This window comes from Camelus dromedarius, chromosome 17 (genome assembly GCF_036321535.1).
Source record: "Camelus dromedarius isolate mCamDro1 chromosome 17, mCamDro1.pat, whole genome shotgun sequence".
Classification (NCBI taxonomy): domain Eukaryota; kingdom Metazoa; phylum Chordata; class Mammalia; order Artiodactyla; family Camelidae; genus Camelus; species Camelus dromedarius.
The window spans coordinates 16601935-16628743 of record NC_087452.1 but is presented as its reverse complement, the minus strand read 5'-3'; the positions used below and the strand labels follow the sequence as shown (position 1 = coordinate 16628743).

Sequence of the window (26809 nt, the reverse complement as noted above, 5' to 3'; positions counted from 1 at the left end):
TTTTCACTGAATAAAGTTAAAGAACTAATAAGGTTTCCAATTTCTGACCTACGGTCACCTCAATATGAACAGTCAACAAGATACTAAGTTCATCGAATGTAAAAAAGATTTTTCCTTCTTTAGCTTTCTCTGTTTCCTGTGGAACTAGAACACAGCAACTCATAAAGGTCAGATTTCAGTAAGCTTACTGAAAAAATAAATATTAATTTCATCAGCTCCATTTATTCTACGCGCCGCAATATCGAACAGGGTCCCTGCTGTCGGACCAGCCTAGGAGCCTGGGGTGGGAGGCTGTCAGTGTTTCAACTTTTCCACCAATCAGTCTTCAATAAATACCAATTCAACACCTCCTAGGTGCCAGTTGCTGAGCTCAGCGTGTGTGTGTGTGCATGTGCAAGCACATGTGAAATGTGTGTATAGAGCAGGGAGAATGAAGGGTGAGGTGCTACCTTCTGAATGCTACTGACACCTGATAGAATCTTGGGGGAAAATTGACACAAATTTCAAGGTTCACTGAATTGGGAAGATTATTCCTGTGTTTACTTGTTTGTTCATTTCCCACAAGGCTGTGTTACGTGCTAAGTAAGGAAAGAAGAGAGGCAGAGATAGAGACGGAGTAAGCAAACAAGGTTTTGATACTCCAACTGCCCTTAAGTGACAGTGAATCATTAAACAAGTATGAGAAAGGATTACAAAAGCCTCATCTTATTTGATAGCCGTCAATGCCTTCAGCGGTGGAAGAGAGTGAGCCTTAATGTAACCCACTAATTCCCCTCCAACACAATCAAGATTCATTTCTACAAGTTAGTCCAGTATCAGAGGCCACTGTGGTCAGAACCGGAATACAACCATGTGTCGCTACACTAAATTATGCTTAAATTAAAATGCAATGCATCCATCATATTTGTATAATAGAGGGATTAAGTCAGCTATAATTTTCAAGCTTTAAAAGAAAATTCCAAGCTTTTAAGTATATTCCTAGTGGAAGATAATGTGGCAAATGTCACAATAAAAAAATAACTTAGGAGGAGGAAATAATTCTTTATCCTTTTAAAATTTTCCTTATAAAATGCATCACTTTAACCTAATGCATTTCAACATACTTATCCCTAAATGTAAATTTGTTTTGATAAAATGAAGAGCCTTTTAATCCAAATTGCACAGTGATGCTTCTACACTGATCTGTTATAACTTAGTAATCAGCGTTAACAGACTGCCTAATTAACCAAGTCATCATTTGCCAAGATCCAAATATGGGATGAATTGTAGGCCAAGGAGAAAATATGATGGACATGAAAATTATTAATTCAGGGAAGCATTAAAAGCATGTGGAGTTAAAGTTCTTTGCTAAATCTTACCATCTTTAGTATCTTTAATTTTTATAATGGAAGGAACATGTGAAAATAAAAAAATACATTCCATCTAGGATACATGGAATTTTTAAATTGCACATTTTAAAATCGACTGGTTATTAGTCATTGATACAATTAAATTAGTTTTTTAAAAGCCTTGGACAACCTACGGGTAAAAATCTTTGACACCCTCTGACAATGAGTAACATCCACCGAGTGCTTACTAGATGCCAGCATTGTATTCAGTGTTTCCTATGGATGGCTGTGTTTTCTTCTACACATGAACGCTAACCCTCAGGAAGGTACTATCTTTATCCTCAGGTATCAGATTCAAAAACTGAAGTTCAGAATATTTTTTGCCCACAAGAATGTATGAATAAACAGATAATATCCAATCCTTCCAAAATTCTTTTGGAAGTATTGTTAAGAATTCTATAATTTAACTCACCAAAATTTTACCCATGGAAGCTTTACCCATTCATTTATTATGTACTCAGAAGGAGAATGGAAAGAGGTAACTTGAAGATGCCACGTGGCTAAGCTGCACAAAAATCTTTCATCACCAGCTGACTGTTCGCCATCACTAATATCACTGATGTGTCCTGAATGACATGTGTATTTTAACTGGGCTAAGGTATTTTATAAGCCAATTTTCCCAGGTAATTCAAATCCAAGTTCAAATGTAGGGTTTAATCCTAGAAGAGGTAGTAAGTCCACCAATCTGATCATTTTTCCTTTGGCCTCCTGTTCATCCTCTGGGATCCCAGTCAGACCTCAGTGCTTCTGGGAGGCCTTCCATCTCCCCCCTCTAGCACCCCCTTCCCCAACCTTGTATACAGAATCTGTCAGTATTCCTGCAGCTTCTCTATCACTGTACTGTAATCGGCCTTTCTGTCTACCTTGCAGAAGTAAGTAGGCTGAAATCAAGGATCTTGTTTTAGGACCTAGAACAGTGACAGATGGACAGAAGGACAGGCAGAAGGACGAGAGCAAAGAATGAACCCCAGGCTCCTTGAGGACAGAGGCATGGTACTATTTTTGAGGCACAAGCCACATCCTCATAATGAATGTCACTGAAGATGTCCAAGTATTAGGCAGACAGTGTCATGGGGAGCATCTCAGATGATACCCAGTCGTGGGTAGCTGGACTGTGTGACATTTAAAGGTTGCTAACAACCCTGCTTATCAAGTACAGTGTTTTAGGACACATATGCTCACCCCACCTCCCTAGAATTCTGCCCCCTTCTTCTGAAACCAGCACCCCTTTCATCCGCTTTCCATTGCCTTGTGCAGGCCAGATGCCATTCACCACTCTTGAGATGGCCACGTGACCCACTCCAGGCCAAGGACACGTTCACACCTCCCGCCACCCAGCCCTGCTCCATCCCCAGGGGCTGTTTCAGTGATTGGCACACGGCACACAAGGGGCCAGTCATAGGACCGGGAAAATCCAAATTCTATGAGGGCTGCTAGAACTTGTAAGAAAAGATTCCTTCCTGTTGGAATCACTACAAAAACAAACTGATGAAAGGTTACCACACCACAACCTGGTAAACACCTATAAGAGTGAATCCGACATAGAGCCGAGCACAGCCAAGAGCCTTAGACCAAGACGTAACAGCGTGATGTGAGCCCCTTCATTCCAGATGTTCCTGAAGTGAGCTCTGTCAGCCAGCTTTTCAGCATCACGAGCGCATTCATTCGTCTTTATGTCTAAGCTGGTCACAAGTCATCCCAGGGACCTAATGAATGGTGACATCAGTATTTTAAGGTGCAGACATATTAAAGATGATCTGCTGTTTGTGTCAACAAGGAGATACTGATACTTCTAACCCCTTATGTAAAAACTGTTTATTTGTTGGTCTTTTGCAACTAGGCTTTATATGTTTTTTCAAGCCTAATATTTTTACTATGTTTTAAAAAACCAACTATTTTTTATGAGGATCAAAGTCCTTAACATACAGCTTACAAATCTAGAATTCTATTGAACAAGCAACCAAAGACCTTCTAACTCTGTTACCCACTGTTACCTCTCAGTACCCAAATCTTCACCCTGGTAAATAAAAAGCCTTCCAGGTGAATGTATCTCAAGACCTAAAGAAACATTCTGAACCTGCTGGCCGGGAAAAAACCCGGGGTACAGGACTGCTGCTTTGGGAAGGGGACCCTCTCGCCTGCCACAGTTTTTCACACAGGTGATTGAGCGGAACAAATCAATTGTTGAGTGGTCAGAGGCTAATACGAAATAAAATGAGGGCTGCAGAGATGAGGTTAATTAGAATAATGTACCAGAGAAAAATGACTCAAAGATCTAGAGAAAATGTCTTAACAGGCACGTCCAACTGGAAATCAAAGAATGCCAATTTAAGTGGCTGTCCCTGTTCCGAATCACATTGGGACATACTTTTATTTCCCATGGCTCTTGTACTAGCAAAAAGAATGAAAGCATTTGAAAAAGTCTAGTAAGATCAAACAGAGCCTGTGAGATGGCACTGAAGTATAAAGTCACCACATGCAGCGTACAAGCAGCCCCCAGAGCAAAAAACGTATGTTAAAATAAACAATACCTACAAATCCACAGCCTAGGAAGATATTTACCTGGTGAAGACAGCAAGGTGTAGTGGTTAGGAGCCCCAGCACCAGAGAAAGAGTGCCTGGGTTCAAATCTCAGCTCCACTTATGAGCAGAGAAGTCTGAATGAGTCCTTTCACCTCACTGTGCCTCAGTTTCCTCATCTGTAAAATGGACTTTTTAGAATTGTACCTCCCTCATAGTTTTTGTGAGTTAAGACATAAACTCCTAGAAAAGGCAGCTATTCTAGGGCAGACTTTTCACAAACTAGAGTGTTTATTTTAACTGCTACTTTTTGGAATTTCGGAGAACTAGGTTTTTCAAGAGCTTTGAAAATTCTACTTTTATCTCTCATTACTTTTGAAGGGAGAAATGACACACACACATGGATTAGTGATAGCATGAAATGCAAATTCTTCAAGGCATATACATCTATAGAAAGCCAAGAAGGCCTAAGCATAGTTTATGTGAATAGAATTTTAAAGAAATTGTCGTGTTAGGGAAGTGGGCCAGAAGTGGAGGAAGGGATTTATGTCACTGTTAATGTGGGACAGATATGGACAAAGGCAAGGCACAGCCTCTTGTGATAAGAACACCCAGGATAAAAGGCTGACTATGGTCCCTAAGAGTTGGCAATGAGAAAGTCAACCCCCAGCACCTCATAACCAGACTCACCTGGCATTGAGAGATGGTGCACCGAACTGGACCGAGACGGAGCAGCCATATTTCAAACCAGCAGAGGAAAACCCTCAGAACACTCATCTTTCCCGCTGGTGCTCAGGCACCAGGGTTTTCAGAAGATGTGCATGAGGGCTGATCCAGGTGGTCAGGCTTCCCGTGTAAACGACATGAATCAAGTCTCACATCACACGGACCTGTTCTCCCTTTCGTGATGACTGTTTAGTTTTTTAAATGGTGTTTGGAGACAAGGTGTTGCTAGTTATTAGAGATGTAAAAAAGCTGAGTCTTGCCACTCCAAAGGCTGTTGTTATGAGTCCAATAAAAGTTCTAGAATCCTTTGCTTCACTTAATGAAACCTCACTCAATTTTAGCTTTTTAGTTTCTAAAATGGGTATTAGGAACCAAATTTGATGCCCTAAACCTAATGTTACTCATGCTCTTTTATTTTGATAAGCTGTGAGGGTAAAGATTATAAATTAATGAAAATTAATGGCTCTTTTAATTTCTTAGATAACCCCAGTACTTCCATAAATCATTGAAATGAGAGGATGTGACCTGATACATTTCATCTCTTACCACCAAAGCTGTGGGATACAGAGAGAGGTAAGTGCCTCTCCAGGCTTCGGCAGTCACACAGCAAATGCACAATGAACAGCACAGGTCAACGAGGCACATACTAACACAACCATAACAGACCCCCCCTTCCTGAAGCAGGTTAAAGAAATCAGCACTCACAACCAAAGAAATGTACACCAACTCTTTTCAATCTATACAGACCTGAGCTGTCTTTCAAGAAAGAGGCACGTGAATTTTCAGGGCAGATACATTAGGGGGTCCTTTTTTTTTTTTTTTCAAAATGAGAATTCACAGGAAATTTAAGACATGGTCTGTTGCAAGGCAGGAGATCAAACCAGCTCTGATCAACTTAAGCATGAAACATCTCCCCTAGCCAGGTGGCTTCAGGACAGTGAGGACCCTGAACTCCAAATTTCCAAGGCTTTTTGGATGTGGGTCAGACTCCAAACACTGAGTCATCCCAGCATTTCAGGTTTCTAACTCATATTATCTGAAACAGGTCATTAACATCCAGTAGTCAAAATGTCAACAACAAATGAAAAACAGATCACCCCACTTCTTGCTCATTTTGTGCTTTTTGAAGTTAATTCAGGACATGAAACAAGGCGAATCTAACAGGGAATCAAGCCTCGTTGCCACCTCTCCCAGCTTTAAAATGAAGATGGCAATAAAATGCGATGGGAGTTTTGTCAGTGTAGTTCCCAGTACCCTTCTGATGACCCTCACACCAAGTGAGGTAAGTCAGCAGAGAAGCAAACACCACATGACAGCGCTTAGATATATGGAATCCAAAACAATGGCACAAAAGAACTTATTTACAAAACAGAAACAGAAACACAGACATAGAAAACAAACTTCTGGTTACCCAGTGGGGGAGGGGGGAGTGGGATAGATTAAGAGTCTGGAATTTGCAGATACGCACTACTCTATATAAAAGAGAAAAACAACAAAGTCCTACTGTTTAGCCTAGGGAATATATTCAGTAGCTTGTAATAATCTATAATGATAAAGAATATGAAAAACAATATACATAACTGAGTTAATATGCTGTATACCTGAACTAACAACACTGTAAATCAACTATACTTCAATTAACAAAAAGAAAAAAGAAAAACAAAAAACAGCATCATTATTCATTCCAGATCCTATGCAAAGCACTGTACACATAGTATCTCATTTAATCCTTGCAATAACAGTATGAGCTAAGTAGTGCTATTACCCCTGCCCCAGATAAGTAAACTGGCGCCCAGAGAGACAAAGTAGCTTGTCCAAGGACAAAGAGCCAGTGAATGAGAGTGCTGGGATTTGGGCGTGGAATCCAAAGTCCTTAATTAACTTGTACCATCCACAAGCTTTGCTATCTTCATGGGGAAGATGATGTATAATCTTTTCTGGGCAGGTCACACAGAGTATCAAAGACTTGTACAAGGTACAGAGGAAACGTTCCAGAGAAAACCCAAGGGCAGTATTCTCTTCCTATAATAAGGATGATGTGTATAGTTTTACTTCTCACTCTCTCACCCAGACGCAGTCCTCTTAGGTACCATGAAATACAGAAATTCACAGGGAAATCCCCAAACATCCTCTGACTGAGTCAACAAATACTGAATTGCCAGCATGCCTACTGTTCACTGGGCACTGTCAGCCACGAGGAAGCCACACTGAATCAGATAGACCTACCCCTTGCTTATGACCTGGTAAACACATATATTCAGAAAGTGACAGAAGCCACAGTAAATGAAACAGACAAGAGGGTTGGATGGCTAAGAGTGAGAAGGGGGAGCAGGGAAATCAGCTTTAAGGTGAGTGGTCAGGGAAGGTCAAGGAAGAACTTGATAGCTGAACTGAACCAATAAAGGATGAGAAAGGGGAAGCCCCAGGAAGCACAGAAGTTGTTTCAGGCAGAGAAGCCCATGGTCCAGAGGCAAGGAAGATCTAATGGCAGCCTAACACAGTAACCGTGTCTAAATAAAATATTTGAAACCATATAGCAAAAATTTACTTTCCAAGAGTCTCTTGAAAACGCAAGATCTTCAAGCCACTATTTCTACAGAGTCAATTGCTCAACAGACAGCCATGGTCAAGTGGTTGCCAAGGCTTCTCAATCTACGGGACGCATGGCCAACTGGGCTGTCCACGAGCACTGCTGACAGTCTCCGCCATGGGCACGCGGCAGCTTGTGTGTGCAGACACACTGCTCTCTGAGGGCCATTCCCCAAGAAGATGTGTGGGGACCAGAGGCTGCTTTGCAGACTCAGCACAGAGAGAGGGACCGGGACGAGGAAGGGCAAGACTGACATCGCGGAGCATCAGCCTGCACGAGTGAAACCCTACTGAGTTTCAGATTATCATCAGCGATACCAACCTGAAAGCAGTTAGCGAATTCTGCTTGCTAGGCAGGCCCATTGTCTGAGTAAGTGAAAAACGGACTAAAAAAAGAACTGCACACCTCTCGGGGGAAACTGTCAAAACGGGACCCAGAGATCTAAGTTCTGTTAGCAGGGCTGTCCAGTTGTAGGTGTGGCTGCAATGTCCTTGAAGACGGGCATCAAAGCCACCTTTACTTAAACATCCAACAGAATCCCAGGTGAGCAGCAATGGAATCTGAAATCTACAGCATCCAATGAACTGGCCAGAGGATGGTAAAAAGTCCTCAAAGACAGGGATTTCCACCGCATCACCGGGGATGCACAGCATAAGGCTGGTATTTATGGCCTACCGGGATCTGTGCTAAGCTTTATACAAACATTATCTCAGTAATTCTTTATAGGAATCAAGCTCCTATTTTGATCCCCATTTCCCAGATGAAGAGGCCGTAGCCCAGAAAAGTTCAGAAACTTGCCTAGGGTCACTTGGCCAAGTAAGTGGAAAAGGCAGGATTTGAACCTAGGCTGATGTAACTTCAATGCAGACACTGCTACCCCATATCGAGGCATTTAGTAAATGTCTGCCAGTGCATCAGCTACCTTGTCTCCTGAGCATCTATCACAGGCTGGTACAGAGACTATTTAATGAAGGATCACTCTGGGAGGTGGAAATTTTCACAAGAATAATGTACAGGCCAGTCTGGAATAGAGAAACTGGACAGGAGTGACTCACTTGTCTCTCCCTCCTCCAGGGTAAGCTCTCAGCAGAGATATGGGGAGCAGCGAATTGGAGATGCAGAGTAGACAGCACTGTCCAGTCTATGAAGGACAGTACAGAGCCTTCAGTGATGTCCTCAGCACAGAGTGTGAGGAACAGAAGTGGGTGCGAGCCTGCTTGTCCTAGGACCTCACAGCGGTACTCAGGCTTTAACAGAATCTTCCATTCAGAGGAGAGAAAAATCCACCAGAAAATTCCAGAGTTTAAATTTTGGTTGATAACGCTCTTGAGAAAGAAATTTATTTCTCAGATTCGCCATGGCACTTTTAGTAAGAATACCGTGGTCCTAAAATATTTACTGAGATATGTATCTCTGCTGAGAATTGAATAAGTTGAAATTCGAACATGTAAAATTCAAGTATCATATTATACACTAACAAGCCAATAGAAGCCAGAAGGCATTCATTCAAAATAAATAAAAATTAGACATGTAAGGAAAACTGATAGCCTGATTTTATATAAGCAATCACAATTGTTGCTCAATAACCATACACCTTTTTCTCATTACTACTAGAACCTGGAATTTTCTGGGATGTCAAATTTCTCAAGTCTAAGGATCCATTTCTCAGATAGCCTTATGTTAGGGGTGGCTAAAAAGTAGAAGTGGCTATAAGTAGAAGTCACTGGGTAAGACTTCAGGAAAAGTTCCTTAGAGAAGCCTTCCTCAGCTGGAAGGACAACTCTTTTTGTTCCCTGTACTTTTGCCTCTTCCTTTCAGGATGCAGATGCAATGGCTGGAGATCCAGCAGCTATAATGTAACCTTGAAAAGGAAGCAACACGTGAACAGGCAGGCAGGGCATTAAGATAGAAAAGCACAAATTGCTCTTCCCCATACATCTCTCATGAGAGAGAAAACACAACTGACTTTTTAAAAAACTCTGTTAGTAGAAAATAATTCTTAAATGATATAATGACATGAAAACATATCTAAAGAGTATCCTAACTAGTTTTTGATCAGGGGAAAAAAAAAAAAACAAGAAAATTCATGAATTAGGGTTCTGATTACCCCTTTATTCACCAAGCTATTTGTTTAAGTATGACTTTCCTTTGTAATTAGTACCACTAGTCCAGGGAAGCGTATTTGCTGAACCTGTCTCTATGTTTTGACATGCAAGACTTGTGAAATTCAAACACACTTGTAGACATCCAAAGCATTATTATTTATTAAGGCCTGTTTTTAAAGATGGAAGATCTTAAAACAGTCTCGGACTCTGATGATTAAAGGAAACTTAATAGTTCTTCATTGGCATTTGATCTTTAGCCTGCCATAATCTATCCGCTTAGCCCTTCATCCACAGTTGATACTAAAAAGACTTATTTCAATGGCTTGCCCATCATTTGTAAAACAGAAGGAACGTAGAGACAACCACATGACTTAGAAAATAAAAGAGCTTCCCCACACTCATTTAGCTCATGAAAGCCCAATGTGATTAAAAAGGTGAAGGAGGTATACTCCACGAGGTGAACCAGAATGACTGTGCAGAGCACCCATTACATTTGGAGGGAGTTTCGAAATTTGCAAAGCGCTTTCGCATACATCAGATCTTGTTTAATCCTTACAGCGCTACCCTATGACTACAGCAGTAGTAAGGGCAGGAATTGTAAAATTCCTGTTTCTTCCTGATAAGGGGTTTGGCTCAAGATCTGAGGGAATGGTACCCTGATTACAAGTCATACGTCTCCGTTTGCTGCGTTAGACTGGGGGGTCCACAAACTACTGGGGCCTTCAGGCCAAATAAGGCCCATGAACTGTTTTTGCAAATAAAGTTTTATCAGGATGCAGTCATGCCCATTTGTTTACCTAATGTCTATGGCTACTTTTGCGCCACATCAGCAGAGCTGACTGAGTTACACAAGAGAATCTATGGCCCATGAGGTTGACAATATTTACCATCTGGCCCTTTAGAGGCAAAATTTGCCAACCCTGCACCAGATCACCCTTTCACAGATATAACCCAAGTTATGAGTCCTACTCTTGAAAGCCATAAAGTTATCACAGAGGGCAATAAACCTATTCCAGCCAGCTTTGGAATTCACGCCTGATAATGGGGCATTCTATTATCTTCCGAGGGATTACTCCGTCCACTGCTGTGGCACCTGCAAAGGTGGATGGCAATTTTTAAGTGGTACACAGTGTGAGTGTTGTTTGTCACTTACCCTGAACTTTTAACGTGTCTCACAGCCATAAAAAGCCTGGGGGGTCACTGGTTGGGGGCGTGCATAATGCCACAGGACTGCAACACACAGAGGGACGCTGAAAGCAAAAAGAACAGAAGAGGTTAAGCAGAGGGGCAAACTATGACACTGCAAAAGTGACACATTCACCACATAAGCCTTAGGTATTCCTTGTTGATACACTACTTTTACATTCAATAAATAATCATGTATCTAAGCATCTCTTTTGTTCTTTTCCTTCTAGAATCAGCAATCCATCTAGCTCAAAATCCGAGTTCAGCATTACAGAATTATAGTAGAAGGATGTGAAATGTTACAGAGCCAAGGAAAAGTGACACTCGTCAAGGCATGATCATTCACTTAGGGGAGTGTGCTTCCTCTAACTTGCAACATTTCTAATTTTTTGGATAATATCTTATAATTACAACGTTATCTCATCCTGAGAAATAAGCGTATAATGACCCATGAATCTAAATGATGACTTTCCTTTGGGTTTTGGTCATTAGTCACTCTCAGTGCATCCAGTAGAAGTGACCTGACCAAACATGTGTGCATGCACACGGACACAAGCACCTTATTTTAAAAAAACAAAAAACAAAAAAAAACATAAGCTATCTCCTTTGCCAGCCAAATACAAAATCTTATTTGTCACAGGTTACCTGCTTGTCCCAGAAGGAGGCTGTGACACAGCCCTCTCATGCAAACAGTTGGTGTTCTGTACTCGTATGTGCTGAGGCTGCGAGTTTCCGTAGCTTAGTTGGGTTATTAGTAGAGTATTTACCAAATCCAATTCCAAGTAAGTTGATGTTGCTGACACATAAGCCAGCTCATCCCCAAGCAGTTTCAGAAAGTTCTGGTGAATAGCAGTCAGTACAAGGTTTTGCATGGCAGACCTTTTCTGCTTAGATCCTTGAGGTAACAATGCCACCTGTACAGCCCTCAAGACAACAAAGGGGATCCTCTGTAAGATGGGGAAATGGAACTACAGTAGGAGCAGAAAGCATGAACTCTTCCCCATGTGTGTGTGTGCGCGCACGCGTGTGTTGTTCCCTTTCAACAGTAAACTCAGACAAAACTCTGCTAATGTATGTGTCTTCTAATCTTATCAGACAGAGAAGTTGAAACTGAAAAGGAGATGTATGAAGTTTTATGATTTGAATAGTCGTGTATCTCCGGAAACGATGTGGGCTGTCTGTCTACTGGGGCTCAGAAGTGAGTTAAGCGGTGATGCTCCCAGTGGGTACCTTTTTTTGATAAGAGATGAACTTCGTCCAGATTGGTTCACACTAGGTTTTCTAGGTATCAGTTATCTGAGTGTAAACTGGCAAATATATTACAGCTTAAGAATCTTCTCTCTTATGTGAGTTTAACGTGCTGTGTTAGCATTATTCCTATTCAACAAGGCAGCTTCACAGCACGATAAGAATGCATCAAAAATATTTTTCAAGATAATTTCAGTTGGCAAAGTTCAAGCTTAATTGGTGAACTCACTAATGAGCAACTGCCACCACAAGAAAGAGGACCATTGTCCTGGACTTATCAGAGCAATGAGATAACGAAGTTAATTATATTGTTTCCAATGGATTTACACTGGCTTCCTTGCAGAGTCTAAATCTTCCAAACATTCATTCTGACACTCCATGTGTTTGCTCCTCTTAAAAACCTATCAGCTGCGGGCTCCTCCAGGAAAAGTCGGCAGATCACAGCCATAACATCAGGGCGAAGCAGTTGGAAAACTTTTCCACCCTTTATTATCTACTTGTAAAATGTTATAAGCCTGTAAACTAGTTAATTTATGAGCCGTGTTAATAATTTGTTCACACTTGATCGCAGGTTTCGCAAACACGGTTTCCGGGGATGTGGGAGGATAATTTGTAGGTCCGGCTTCTCTCCTATGGGGACACTAATTTGACACAGTAACATGACATTGATGGTGGGGCACACTAATGACCATACTCCAGGACGTGGCTGTCAGCCTGTCGTTCCAGTGAGAAGCCGGTTTGCTCTCACTGCCGCTCAGTGCACGATGCTCAACTAATTATTCAGACGGCGACATTAATGAGAACCCTCGTGTTTATTCTCAACATACTACCCAGCGCTTAGCTTCCATTTGTCTGATATAGTCAGTGATTAGAATGGGTTTCATGAATAGTAAATCTGAACTCTAACAGAACAAAGGAGTGCCCGAGAAAAATAAGGAACAGCTGATTGGAAAACTACCCTTGTCAACTCAACTTATTTTCGGCCTCAAATTCCGTCAAGGACAAAGTGACAGGTAGCAGGAAATGCCAGGAGTACCAAGAAAACTGAAAGGAATATTTTTAATCACGTATGTCCATGTGCAATCCTGAGTCTTGACCACAATATCGTCATGAAAAACTTCTATCTCAAATAGGCTTCACTAACTTTATGATACTGAATAAATTTTTTTTTAAGTTTTCCATGGAATGATCTAAAGGTTTGCTTGCTCTAGTGTGCCTTTTCAAACTTACAAAACTTTGATCTTTGATGAAATTATCTCAAATATTATCTTCACAAACATTGCTAAATACAATTGTGTTTTTTTCCAAATCTCTTGTAAACCTGTACTACGGAGGGTTTTTTTAAAAGTGGTCTTTAATATCCTCTTATACATCTTGTTTCTAGTCTCCTAAACCTTGCAATCAAGTTCTTTCTACTTTAAACTTCTATTTTGGTATGAGAAATTTTGTCCTGCATTTTATAGTGATTATAATCCTAAAATATTCATATAATCATAATTTAAGATGAATAACTCAAAAAAAGGTATGTTTAGATCCACAAGAGGTATTAAAAAATTAAAAATGGTCATGATGTAGGTCATTATAAAATGTGGACTTTGAATTAAATATCAATGGAAGCACTTCAACAAATGTCCTATCTGCCCGCATGGATAAGGAATTCCACTCAATATTGTGTATGGCTTCTGCTTTTATAAAATAGCAAAATAAGTAGGAGTCCACATAGACCACTTAGGGAATGAAGAAGTCACTATATGCAACATGTCTTAACTATGCACCACTAAACCTAACTGTATGATAGATCTGTGATTTTAGAATGCCAAAATAAGTAAATGGCACACAACATGGGGGAAGAAGATTCCGGTTTCAGGCTAATTTTTAAAATATATATTAAACAAGTATACAGATGAATTTTCCTCAACCATTACTGTCTCTGAAAGCTATTTACATGGGTACCTGTTAAAGATAGGTTCTCGGATTATTGGCATCCCTGTGCAGTTTCTGTCTGGTTAGCATTTGTCCTCCACAATAATCTGAGAAAATGTGGTGAGTCTGCAGAAGACATTAGCTAGATGTTCCTCAAACTCACTCCTTCTTCTTCGGCATACAGCTGGGATGTGTTTCCCAGCCTCCCTTGAAGTTAGGTGGGGCCTTGCAGCTGCGTTCTGGCCAAATAGATGGACGTGTGTATGTTACTTTCATTCTGACCCTGAAGCCTCCTGAACCATCCCTAACATCCTCTCTCTTCCCTTGGTTGTGGGCCCAGAATTCTAGGGAAGAACCCCTGGTCCTGCAGATGGTGGAGACACTGAGTAGAAGGAGCCTGAAACACCATGTGGAGCAGAGCCAAGACATCTATTCCCTATTGGCCACGACACTATGAGGTATCTAACAAACACACTGCACTCAGTGAATCTTCTGAGACTGCAGGATATTTGGTACAACTGCCAGTATCTCTTACCTGAACACACACAGACCTTTCTAATTCCTCCCTGCCTCCAAAGTTATACTCGAATGTCGGGAACGCCATACATTAATGTGTAAATTTGGAAAAATTCTCAAAGATATATTATAATTGTGATTATAATGTGCTCCTCTAATTAAGCTAAGGGCAGAAAAGGGAAAGGGGAGAGACAGCTAATGTAGTCCCAAAACATGTTAGGTATATCTTTCCTTACTTCATCTTCATGTGGCCCTGGGAGGAGGCCTGATACCCAGGACAAGAATACTGAGCCTCTAAGAAGTGAAATATGAGCAAACGTCAGGGAATGTACATCCGGTAGACATTTTCTTAGTTGAATGCTCCTTGGCTTTCAATATCCAAATTTTATAGAAAATGCCTATTTTCAAATCAAACAATTTTGGTGGTTGCTTATAAAAAAAAAGTCCATGATGTGTTCTAAAATTTAATACAACATTCTCAATTAAAAGTGTAAGGATAAAGTGTCAAGTTACAAATCAACTGGCAGGGTGTCAAACTTCTGTGGAGGTTTTGAAAAGCCAGCAACAAAGGGGATGTGTCTCAGGTGCTTTTGGTAAAAAAAAAAAAACACCTCAAAAAACAAATGCACACTGAGACCATATTAATTGTTGAGAAATCAATATTTCAGACATTTTTACATTCTTAATGTCATGGTTGTTGACCATATATAAGGCCTTTTACTATACTTTGGTCATATTTTAGAATGAGGGTTGGCAACATTTTTCTGTAAATGGCCAGACAATGAATATTTTACACTCTGCAGTTTTTGCAGCCCTGAGTTCCTCAGGGCACCCACTTCACTCTGCCATTGTCGTAGGAAAGCACACGAAGTGGTAAGTAAACAAATGGGTGTTGTGTTTGGATAACGCTTTAGTTACAAAAATAGGCGGTGGGCCAGATCTGGCCCCAAGGCCAAAAGTTGCCAACTTTTTTTTTTTTAATTTCATGCTCCTCCCCTTCCTCCTTTTTGGAGTATAAATGACTTATTATATTAAGTTTCAGGTGTATAACATAGTGATTCAATATTTTTATACATTGCAAAATGATCACTAACATACTTTGCCAACCTCTGTCTCAGAAAACTGACTGAGGTTTTGCATCTTGACTCGTAACACATTATGGTTTCTGACACGTAAAATAATGGGAAATAGACTCTGGTCAGTATTTTCACCCAGGATATCTGAGTGCCAGGAATGGATTACTGATGTTCTTGGGAGTAGCCTTAACTTGCCTAAGGTTCAGTAGGTAGCCAGTTGACAACACTCAGTTTCCATCTGAGGTCTAGTCCCACTGTCCCGTTCTTCCCCCAAAAGTCATGCCATTTATCAAAAGGCTCCTGGGCCCACACAAAGCATTCACAGGCATTCCATGCCACTATGAACAAAAACCCAAGTACTGCTGCTACAGAGAGAAAGAGTTGATGGTTTTTCTCAGCCAGCACAAGGAAGTCCCCGCCTTAAGATAACATAGATAACAATTACCTTCAAGTGACCATATATTAAGGACTTCTTAAAAAAAAAAAACCCCAAATAAATAATTTGTAGATTTAAAATGTCACCAGAGGAATATGTGCTGAGAGCAAGAAATTACTATCTCCAGAAGTTTCAGAATCAGGCACAAAGTCTCCCCAAATTAGAACCAGTTTTCTTGGATTTGGAGGATGTTCTTTATTAACCAATTTCAGAGTAGCAGCCATGTGTCCAATGATAGAATATGCCAGAAGAAATGTATCAAATATATTCTCCCAAGAACATAAAGTTGGTATAGTAAGGTTTTACTTCACTTTTTTTGGGGGGGGGGGGATGGCAAAGTTCAGAGACAGAGAAATGCTTTTTAAAAAAAAAAAATCAGTTCCTCATTAATGTCTTATTATAACAGTGAAGGATACAAGACGGTTTGAGACATAAAATGGATAAATTATATGAATCTGTTTTACCTAAAATGTCAATCACAACAGAACAAAAGCAAGTAAGTGATAGTCCAGTCTGACAAAAGACTATTTTGGAGCTATTAAAAAGAATTCTTGGAAGAGGGAAATACATGCAGACACGAAATAAGCACGATTAGAGAAACTGTAACTGGAGAACAGCTCAACTGTATGAACGCATGCATCAAAAAGAACAGAAAAAATAAAACTAAATTAATGGAGTCTGCTTTGGAGGGGATGGGATTAGGTGCTATTTTTCTTTAGAATTTGTTATAGTTTTGATTTTCGAAAACAAAACAATTTCTAAAATACTGGTTATAGAACCTGAAAAAGCTATCTGAATTTCAACAAGAAGAAATGTGTTGTACATTTATTTATGCGCATTTATTAAGGGCTTTTGATTGCCTCTTTTTCAGACCAGAAGTATCTTGAGAGCAGAGATTCGTGTCATCTCTCATGTCCCAAACATAGTGCTTACACATCTCATGTACCCAATTAACATTCCTGGAACCAACTGAATAGTCCACCTTACTTTTTAAAACTCTTCTTAATGAGATTCTATAAATAAATTAAATTGTTATACTTGAAGCCTTTTAAAAAAAATGAAATCATTTTGTTGAAAGGGCTTGTTTACTGGCAGATTGTAGCTGGAAAGAAATTTTGCCTGATGCAAAACTGTACTTCCTTTCCTCTTTCCTTTTCCCATGATGGCACACAATAACTTTGTCTTTCAATAATTTAAAGGAATTCTGAGTCATTTGCTCATTAAAAACAAAATACATCTTGATCACAAAGCCTGGCATTTCATAAATATTTACCCCAAATGTATGACCTGCTCTGAAGCCAGGATGTTAAGCGCCTGATTGACAAGTAACTCAAGTAACTTCTGAGCAGACGGAGGGAGGAGACCTCCGGGGTCAGTGAGGAGAAGCGCGTCATGCTGTTTCCACACTCACTCTCTCCTGCCGAGGCTCTCTCTCAACAGCCAAAAAACACACGACAAAAGCAATCACCATTCATCACCGTTTTCTCTCTCTCCATCAGTCTTTCTGTACATACCACACATGCATGCTCACTCATCCTGCACTCACTCCCCCTTTGCATACTTTCAATGGCTCCCCAGTACTCTTAGGGACAGAGTTGAAAACCCTGCCCTTGGCCCTTGTAAGACCCTCCTGATCTGGCCTCTGTAGGTCTCTCCAGCCTCGGGCTCAATCACACATGTCCACTGGCCCTGCACAGTTTCTCATGGAGCCTGTTCTGAGCTGTGAGGATAAGGAAGGGAGTCTGAGGACCAGATGAAGATTCCAGCTCTTTCCTTGAGGACCACCATGGTCAGAAGACAGCAGGGGGAAGTAACATATCATATCAAAGCAAAACAAAACAAAATACACATCATATTATATACTTCCCCCCACTTCATGTATCATGAAAAACTTCCCGTAACAACTCCTGGATAAAAATAACCTAAGGTGAGGACACAAAACTAAAGTCTTAAAAGCAACTTCAGTTTTCTCCTTAAGACAGAACAATTTGCCCACAAGTCCCAGCAGACTCCTAAGAACAGCAAGTGTGAAGGGTTTCGTTAGTACTCACCACCAGGGAATGCTTTTCTCCAAACGTGTCAACTCCAGGAGGAGCAGGCAAAGATGGGGCCAATGGCAGAACACACACAGATCCCGCCCTGGGAAAGCCAACCTCTGTGTCGTCAGACTAACCCTCAGGGTAGAACACTGCATCTTAGGTAAAATGAACACAAGTTACAGCTGGCTTGTCAACAAATTGCTCTGCCCAATCCCAGAGGAAGATGGGCTTCGAGTTGGGAATGAAATAAAAGACCTTCCTCATGACATGCAAAAATCAAGGGCCTCTGAGGGCTACCGCTCTTGGTGATCTCTGGGAGAAGAAGGATGTTTATGGATGAGGAGGCTACAAAATTGGAGGTGCTGGGCCGCACTGTGATCAAACCTCAGTGGCCAAAACCAAAGGAACACATGGTTTGAGGAACATGTAGTCTCCTCTCTCCTGACACCATGGTAACTCATTCCATCTCATTTTCTTCTTCCAAGACACACAGTAAGATTATCTTGCCCTATTTTCCTGGTTTTCAGGTTGGGACCATGTGTCTGATGTCTGGTCAATGGGATGTGAGCAAAAGCAAAGTGTATCTGACACTTCGTAGACTGACCAAAAAAAAAAAAAAAAAAAAAAAAATCAACTGTGTTCCCTGTTCCTCTTCCCCCGAGACGGTGGAGACCCCATGTTCTGTGGCAAAGACAGGATGGAGGAGTTTCTGTGGGCCCACAGTGACATGAAAGGCACATGACATACACTCTCATTATGTTAAGCTACTGAAGTTTGTAGGCTGTTAGTCACAGCAGCTAGCACAACACATCCTGACTCACATACTTTACACATTAAAGCCTTCATTAGGGTTTCCTCGAACACATACTTATTTCTGGCTTTGTCTTCACCATGAGACCATGTCCTACTATTCTGAGTACCTCCCTTTTAGAAAAGACCTACCACCATGTCTTCCAATAATTTGGTCATTGATAGAGTGACAAATAACCAGTCAAGAGGGAAAGCTTTCACTTGACAGTTAACTTTGTTTGAAGCTGAGGAGAGCTCAGAATTGACACAAACGAGGTCTCTGCCCTCAGGAGGCCTACAGTCTACCAGAAAACACCAACACCAGAATGTGGGAAAGATTAAGACACAGACCTGAACTGAGCACAAGAAGTCAAGAAAAGCTGAATGGAAGAAATGCTGTGGAAGCCTAAAACATTAAAGGTGAGCAGGACTTAGCCAGGGAGATGGGGCTAGGTGAGACAGGCGGATGGGCAAGGCGAGGGGCCTCTTGGTCAAAACAGGTATGAGCACGTACAAATATTGGGCCTGAAAATGACCCGTCTTCTGCCTTCTATGATGACTTGAAAAACATGGAAGTACCAGGACTTCCAAACCAAAAAATGGGCCAGATATATTGAGTAATACGGAAATAAAGGAATGCCGTGACCCTCTGCTGTGTCTCAATGGTGTAACTTAAGACAAAACACTGTTTTTCTACCACTGACAGGGAGAAAGGTGTGGGTTATTCACACTAAAATTGCTTTTTCTAAATTATCTGCAAAAATAATAGTGGGAGAAACGAGGCAGCCTCAGTTCACAGACCACAGCACTGTTCCTTCTTAAAAAATCATCTGCCTCCTCCTTTATAAATATCATCATTATCCCTCAGACAAAGTGGGTTTTGTTTATTCTTTAAATCCATAAACCCATGAGGAAAGAGCACTTAGAACGGGGGTCAAGAGACCCAGGTCCTCATCAGCACGAGATCATCACAGAGCTGTAGCCCTTACCCAGGTCCCCTCACGTGGAGAATGAGAACGGTGAGTCTGGAGAGCTGGAGAGTCCTTTCCGGCACTAAAATCTTATAAAGGGGTTTTCAAACACGTGCTCATCAAAATCACCCAGAAGGCTCGTTAAAACAGGACTACTGGGCCCTAACACCAGAGTTTCTGATTCACTAAGGCTGTGGTAAGGCCAGAGAATTTACACTTCCGTCCCCAGGTGATGCTGCAGGTTGAGCCACCATGGTTGGAGGACTGTGCTCCCTGGACATGTGGACATCACTCCAGGGGAAAGACGGTCTCTTCCTCACCAGGACCAGCGAAGTCTGTCTCTGGTGAGGACTCTTCCAGGATTCTGTGCTCGACCTCTGGGGACCAAGACCCTCGCCTCTCTCCCAGGGAATCTACCCAGGAAGACACCTGAAGCCCTGTGGTCCTCTTCCCCGCTGCCGACCATGGGCTTTAGTCTCATCATCGGCTCAGCAGTGGCTGCCTTCAAGGGCCCTGTGACAGTCTTAGAACTTTGCCCTTTGTCATGTTACACAGTGCCCTTCCTCCACCTCCAACCCCTCCCATACCACCCCCACCCACCCACCCAATTCCCCCTGACGGCTTCCAGCCACTCCAGTCTCTCTGTTCCCACACCATACTCTTCTTCCTAATGCTAAGACTGAGCCCTCACCCTTCCCTCTGCCTAGAAAGTTCTTCCTCTGTATATGGAGATCATTTTTAACCTTTAGATCTGAAATCAAAAGCCACCTCTTCCGTGAGGCCTTCCCTGATCGGACTATCTAAGTGGCCCTCTCAAGGTACGCGCTATATATGATTTCCTTCATGTATTTTCATTGTATGTACGTATACTGCTCCTTAATTTCATCAGTTACACTCCCTGCCTCCCTCCATTCCAAGGCAAACTCCATGAGAGCCAGGATCTGTTTCTTTCCTCACTAGGCACCTTTCCTTCCACCATATGCAGCACAAGGTCTGTCACACAGCAGGCACTTGATAGATATTTGTCGGAGGCACGGATGACTAAATAAATTATCCTATGCTATCTTCTAATTAAAAAAAAAAAAAAACACGAAGGAAAAAGGAAAAGCCAGTAACTCTAGGCTATAACATAGTAAGTTGCAGAGCCCAGAGTGACTGGTACTGGCATGTAACAAAACACTTAAGTTACAGAACAAAGAAGCATCTTTGCCAGGGTTTCAGTCTTGAAAAAATGAAGTGGGATAAGGGCTGGAGGAGATCCTTGGTCAGACAGCTCAAATCCCCACCACCCTCCCCAAGAGGCCCACCCTGTCCTCTACAAGCCATTTCGTATCATTTCTGAGGGCTGGGTCCCCAACCCTCAGACATCGTGAACTTCTTTCTAGTATCACCCCACTCCTGCTGCCAGGTGCAAAGGGAAAGGCAGTTCTTTGCAAGCTGAGCTCCTCTACCCTGGACGACTCTGCAAAACCACTTGTAAGTGGTGTATGTTAACCACAGTTCATAATTTTGTCACAGGTGTTTGACTAAAGAGGGATGAAGCCTTTTAAGATGGTCCGCCTCTATTATGTCATTGCCTGTACTTCACACCACACCTAAAAGCTAACGCAATCCTTTCTCTCTATGCCATGGCAACCAGGAGAGGTAAGGCTGCATAACTTTGCTAGGGGCATCCTATATGCTCCGAAACGTTCACACCTTTACCAAAACAAAAGAAAAAAGGTGAAGTAGAATTTTAACACAACTTGTCATAAAAGCTGACACCCATACACTGGAGACAAAATCAAATGACAGGAGTTGTACCTGGCAGTTCAACAGAATACAGGATAAACAGTCTTCATCAGGCAGCCAAAGCACTGGTTAGAAGTTCAAACGAGGAACTGGAAGCGAATGAATATTCCAAGTATATTATACTAAACGATTTTTCTTTAATTATTTTTAAAAAAATCATTAACATGCACTAAGCTTTTTAGCAGCCTGGTAGGCAGAGCGGGGTGGGGGTGGAGGGCGGTGAAACCAGTGCCCTTTCTAACTGGGACACTAACTGACTTACTGTGCGGACTTAGAACTAAGTTACTCTCCAAAAACATGCTGTAAGGAGGTTTCATGAATTCAATTATTCCAAAGTTTCCTTCCAGTCCACGCTCCTTGAATCCATGACATAGTTTCTGGTTCTCCACCTTAGGTTGTGGGCAGACACTAGGAAAAGGGCACACTCACCTCTACCCTCCTCACTGTAAAACAAACACGCTGACAACTGCCATCCTTTATCAAAAGCTAAGATGTGGGGAGGCTATACTCTGGTTTATTGTATCTGTTCAAATAAAGTTATGTTTCCCTGTACGGCAGGAGGGTGAGTTGATGTAGTAATTACCTGTTACTCTTGACAAGTAAGGTAATTAATGTAGCAAAATACCACTGCAATGTGTGTAAATTTAGACCACCATAATTAAAGCACCCGTCTGTTCAACAAACTGTTCAATTAAGAAAAAATATTGACGGTGTACATTTTTGGAAATTAGAAAACGTATGGAATGAATGAATCTCCCTTCGTTGACATGGTTTCTAGAATGCTTTCTCAGCAGGGAGCATGCACACAGGGTTGTAATGGAGTCACTTCCACTAAAGCTCAGAAGTACTTCTGTACATATACTATTAGAACAAGACTCTCTTGTGGAAGTATTTCATTGAGCATTCTCATTCTATGTCACATACACAAGTCATAAAATGAACTTACGGAGTACCTGAACCCCCAAAAGACAGCAAGTAGCAAGGAGCTGAAAACTGATTATTGTGCAACTATCCTAGTAACAGGGCTGCTGTCGAGAATCATAACCTGACTGTACCTTTAGCCACTTGCCATTTTTAAGAGCTACAGAATGAAACAGTGTAGGCAAATAAAACAGCTGTAAAATCCCCGGCAAGAGCTACAGAATGAAACAGTGTAGGCAAATAAAACAGCTGTAAAATCCCCGACGCTCCTTGAACAGAGAGACAAAGGTATCTGTGTTGGCTTCATCTATTTTCACTCTGGTTTCTTCCTGTGGCTACCAGTCATTTTCAGACACAAAGGTTAACATGATGAACAAGACAGCTACCTGGTCTTTCACTCAAAGCAAAGCCTATCTCCTTGCTAATCTGCCGCAGAACATCTTCAGCCATGGTAAGAGTCAAATGCCCAAAGAAATTAAACCAGAACTGCCAGAAGATGGAGAGATAAAGAATCCAACAGTTACCAGATCAAGGGAAAAGCGGTAACCTCTAAATTTGGTCACAGGTTTAAAAAAAAAAAAAAGCACGCTTGCTGATATTATGTGGAGAAGCGGGGAACTAGTCAGGGGTCCTTTCTGAGAAGGAAACCCCACGGGTTTTTCTCTTGATTCTTCTACTCAGATAAATTCAGAGGAAGACACAACAAGTTGGCCTAAGTAAAGAAACAGCTGGAATCCAGACAGACTAAACAGAGTGATATGGGAAAGAAATGGTATATGAGTTCAGTGTCATTTAACGATGTATACATTTGTTTTTGGTCTTGTTTTCACATTTGGGGTATAGCATAGCTTACCTTGGGAGACTTAAAAATCTAGAGAGAAATAACTAAAAGGCACCTTGATGAGAATTTTCAGCTTATTGTACTAAAATTGTCTTGAATGTTTTATATCTGAGAATTTGGATGCATCCCCAAATAAAGAATAAAAAGTACAAGATGGCATTCTAGACTGAAACATGACGAGGAAATGAAATGGTTTCTCCAACTAAAATACTCTGATTTCACACTTGGAAATAATAACAATGACATTAAAACGACAAGGATGAAGAAATCACTTGCTCTAGCTGTTGATAAAAAACAAGGCGGGAAGGTCCCAGAGGGGAAGAGGATTTTGTAAAAGTATGCTTAGAACCTACATTACCTGGCAACACTGGAATATTAACTTTTAAAATAAACTTTTTTTTAGAGAGAGGTGGGGGAGATGAGTAAAATAGATGAGACAGATTAAAAGGTACAAACCTCCAGTTAGAAAATAAATGAGTCACAGGGATGAAATGCACTGTCTGGGGAATATGGTCAATAATACTGTAGTATCTTTCTATGGTGACAGAGGGTAACTAGACTTATCGTGGTGACCATTTTGTAATGTACAGAATAAGCGAATCACTATGCTTTGCACCAAGAACTAATGTATTGCTGTTGGTCAATCATGCCTCGAAAACAAAGAAACTCGTAGGAAAAAAAGATCAGATTTGTGGTTATCAGAGGCAGAGGATTTGGGGGAGGGGAAACTGATGAAGGTAGTCAAGAGGTACAAACTTTCAGTTATAATGAAAGTACTAGGGATTTAATATACAACATGATTGCTATAAAATAAGACTGTTGTTATATATGAAAATTGTTAAGAGACAGTAAGTCCAAAGAATTCTCATCACAAGGAAAAAATATTTTTTTTTCTTTTTCTTTTATTTGGTATCTACATGAGATGACGGATGTCCACTAAATTTACTGCGGTGATCATTTGATGATGTATGTAAGTTAAATCATTATGCTGTACACTTTAAACTTATATAGCGCTGTATGTCTATCATGGCTCAACAAAACTGGAAGAGAAAAGAAAGAAAATGGACTCTTTTTTTTTTTTAAACTCTCATAGTTAGAAAGGATGCTAAATCTAACTATATAGTAGGGACAGGAGGAAAAAGAGGGACATGAGCTGGGGTTCTGATACAAGATTCATGGACTGCAAACAAAAATTTCTGTTTCTCCCACGCTGAATGAAGCACCCAAAGAAGAAAGGACAGTCGATACTGTTCTTGCTCATGGGTGAATGTATGGAGGATAAATCTCCAAAAGCAATTATTTTTTTATTTCAAAGATCATACTGGATGGCATCTGAATGGGCTATGTAATACTATAAAATATCACAAAACTATTTCACATCGATTCTATCATTTGATCTTCACAAACCACTGAGGTAGTAAGATTATTCCATCATACAGACAAGTAAGCTAAGGCTCAAAAGCAGCTAACTGGTATGGCTGAGTTCCCAAAAGCTGCTGCACTGAAACAATTCATTCTCCTTGGAACTGGATAACTATGTCCCTTGGCAGCTCTGAATCAATGGCTGCACTGGGTCAATTCATAGACAGTATCTGAATAAAGACAGTCACCTTAGTACTTACAGTTCTGACATGGATCTTAAAATGCATGCCTTGAAATTACTAGGCATCCTGGTTTATATGTTCCAAAGCAACGGTAGTGCAAGTTATAAGGCAATCACCACCCAAGCTGGGGAAACAAAGTTCTGGTTTCAAATTTGGCTTAGCCACTTAGTTAAAAAACTAACCTGGAACTTGTGACCATATGAGCTTAAGTAGTCCGTTATGTCTAGAAACTGCTTTACCCCAAAAAGGACGGTCAAGGAAAACCACACTGCCAACTTCAACTTCCAGCTTTACCTAAATTAGTTTTTGGCTTAACTTTCTTTTAACTTCTTCCTCTTGACCCTTCAATGGCATTGCGCTCTGGTCCTCTTTCATCTCCCAAACAGAACCTGAGAGCCATGGGGCTGGAGAATGACTTTCACAGGTCACACGCCTTCTCCAGATGTAGAAACTAATGCAAGAAATTGAAAAAAGGTGACAGGTAGAAAAAGGCTGGAGGACACAGGCATATCTGATACCTGTTGTATTCATTCCCCTTTTACCTACAGAAACTTGAAACGGAGTGCAATGCAGAATAGATTCTTCATCCTTTTCCATTCACAAAATTAATAAAAACAGGAGAAAAAAAACTAAATGGTGAGTGAGTAAGCAGCTATCACTGAACTGATGTTGACGTGTTAAAGTGTGTGAGTCAGTGTTCCCTGGGTTTAAGCGACTTTCAGGGACTTCAGTGGACCACTATCACTGATGCGAAGTTACTCAAATTCCGATCTTATATGGACTTCACACACAGTGCCTTTTTACATAAAAGAAAATTATTTTATTTTAAGAATATTTTTAATTCTTTTTTTATTGAAGTATAGTCGATTCACAATGTTCGAAGAGAAAACTATTTTAAAATCACACATCAAAAAATGTAAAAAGGTGAGACGGATATTTAAAGCACCGCTGAGTCCTAGATTTGTATCTCCCCCACACTTTAACTCTAGCCGAGGCATCCAGCGCAACAATAACCATCCAAATTACTTTTTATCTAATTAGGTAAATAGATATCACATAAAGGAAGTATTACTTTTTACTGTTTTTTTTGCATAAACCCGTTCAACCCCGTAGCATCTGATAACCTAGAATATTTTCAGTTCCTACAAGTGAGATAGGTGCTTTTTCACCTCCATCTTCAAATGAGAAAACCGAAGCTTAAAAAGATTAAATAACTCTCCCAAGGTCAGAAAGTTACTAAGTAGCTTAGCCAGAATTTGAAACCAGATCTCTTTTCCCAACTTCGATAATTACTTAACAACTATACTACCACACTTAAGAACGTATCAGCTAATACTCCTGGTATAAGGTTTCCTGGTCCATGTTGATCCTGGAAAGTAGAGCAACTTGAACAAACAACTTTGTTTTAAGAAGTTTGTTTTGAAACAAAAAAATCATTTTTTGCTGGTAACATGAAGACTGATTATTTTTCAGGTTAGAGTGGTAATAATTATTACCCTATGAATGCTATATAGAAATGCTTTCCCAGAATTCATTGGTTTTGTCTATTATAATAAAAAGCAAAATATTCCAATATTGTTAACATCTAAAATTCTTGTACCTTCCAGACATTTATCTCAAGTTATGAGATAAAGCCACACTGGTCCTAAGTTTTCTAACACAGAATTCTGTCAAGAAATAACTCCAGTATTCCTGTCCAAATAATATGAAAACAGAATCAACACAGGGCAAGGGGAAAAAAAAAAAGCCTGTACTTGAGGTTTATCATTGAATGAACCACTACAAAGGGACAGAAACTGGTGGGATAAAGAGACACTATCCTGGGTCACTAATTTCCCTTGTTGCTTTTGCCAAGGGAGAGGAAAGACTGACATCAGAAAGTTCTGGAATAGAAGGACGTGATACACAAATACCAAAGAAGCTACCACTGGGAGACCAATGGGTACTACGGACTATCACATACCACAGTACCATATGACGACCAGGACGCCATATGACACTCCCCGAAAGACAAGAGGGATTAACGGACTGGTTGGCAAAACATTCAAATTCTTGCCAACTTCTGGTCTCAGAAGTCCTCCTTTTCTTCTTTCAGAAATTGGCTCTCCTGCCAGAAAAGCCTTTCTTTCACCACCTCCTT

The 26809-nt window shown here is 40.8% G+C and overlaps 1 protein-coding gene across 7 annotated transcripts in view; it reads right to left on the bottom strand.

Annotated features, from left to right (window-relative positions):
• FOXP1 (forkhead box P1) overlaps positions 1–26809 on the bottom strand; it is a 549781-nt gene that overhangs the window by 354557 nt on the left and 168415 nt on the right. For 6 of the 7 annotated variants that reach the window (XM_031471119.2, XM_064496312.1, XM_031471116.2 and 3 more), the window contains one exon: positions 10483–10579. The gene's annotated coding sequence lies outside the window, so the exon portion shown is untranslated. Of the gene's footprint in view, positions 1–10482; positions 10580–11159; positions 11388–26809 lie in introns of those variants that run through there. The other variant, XM_064496313.1, reaches the window with a different exon arrangement.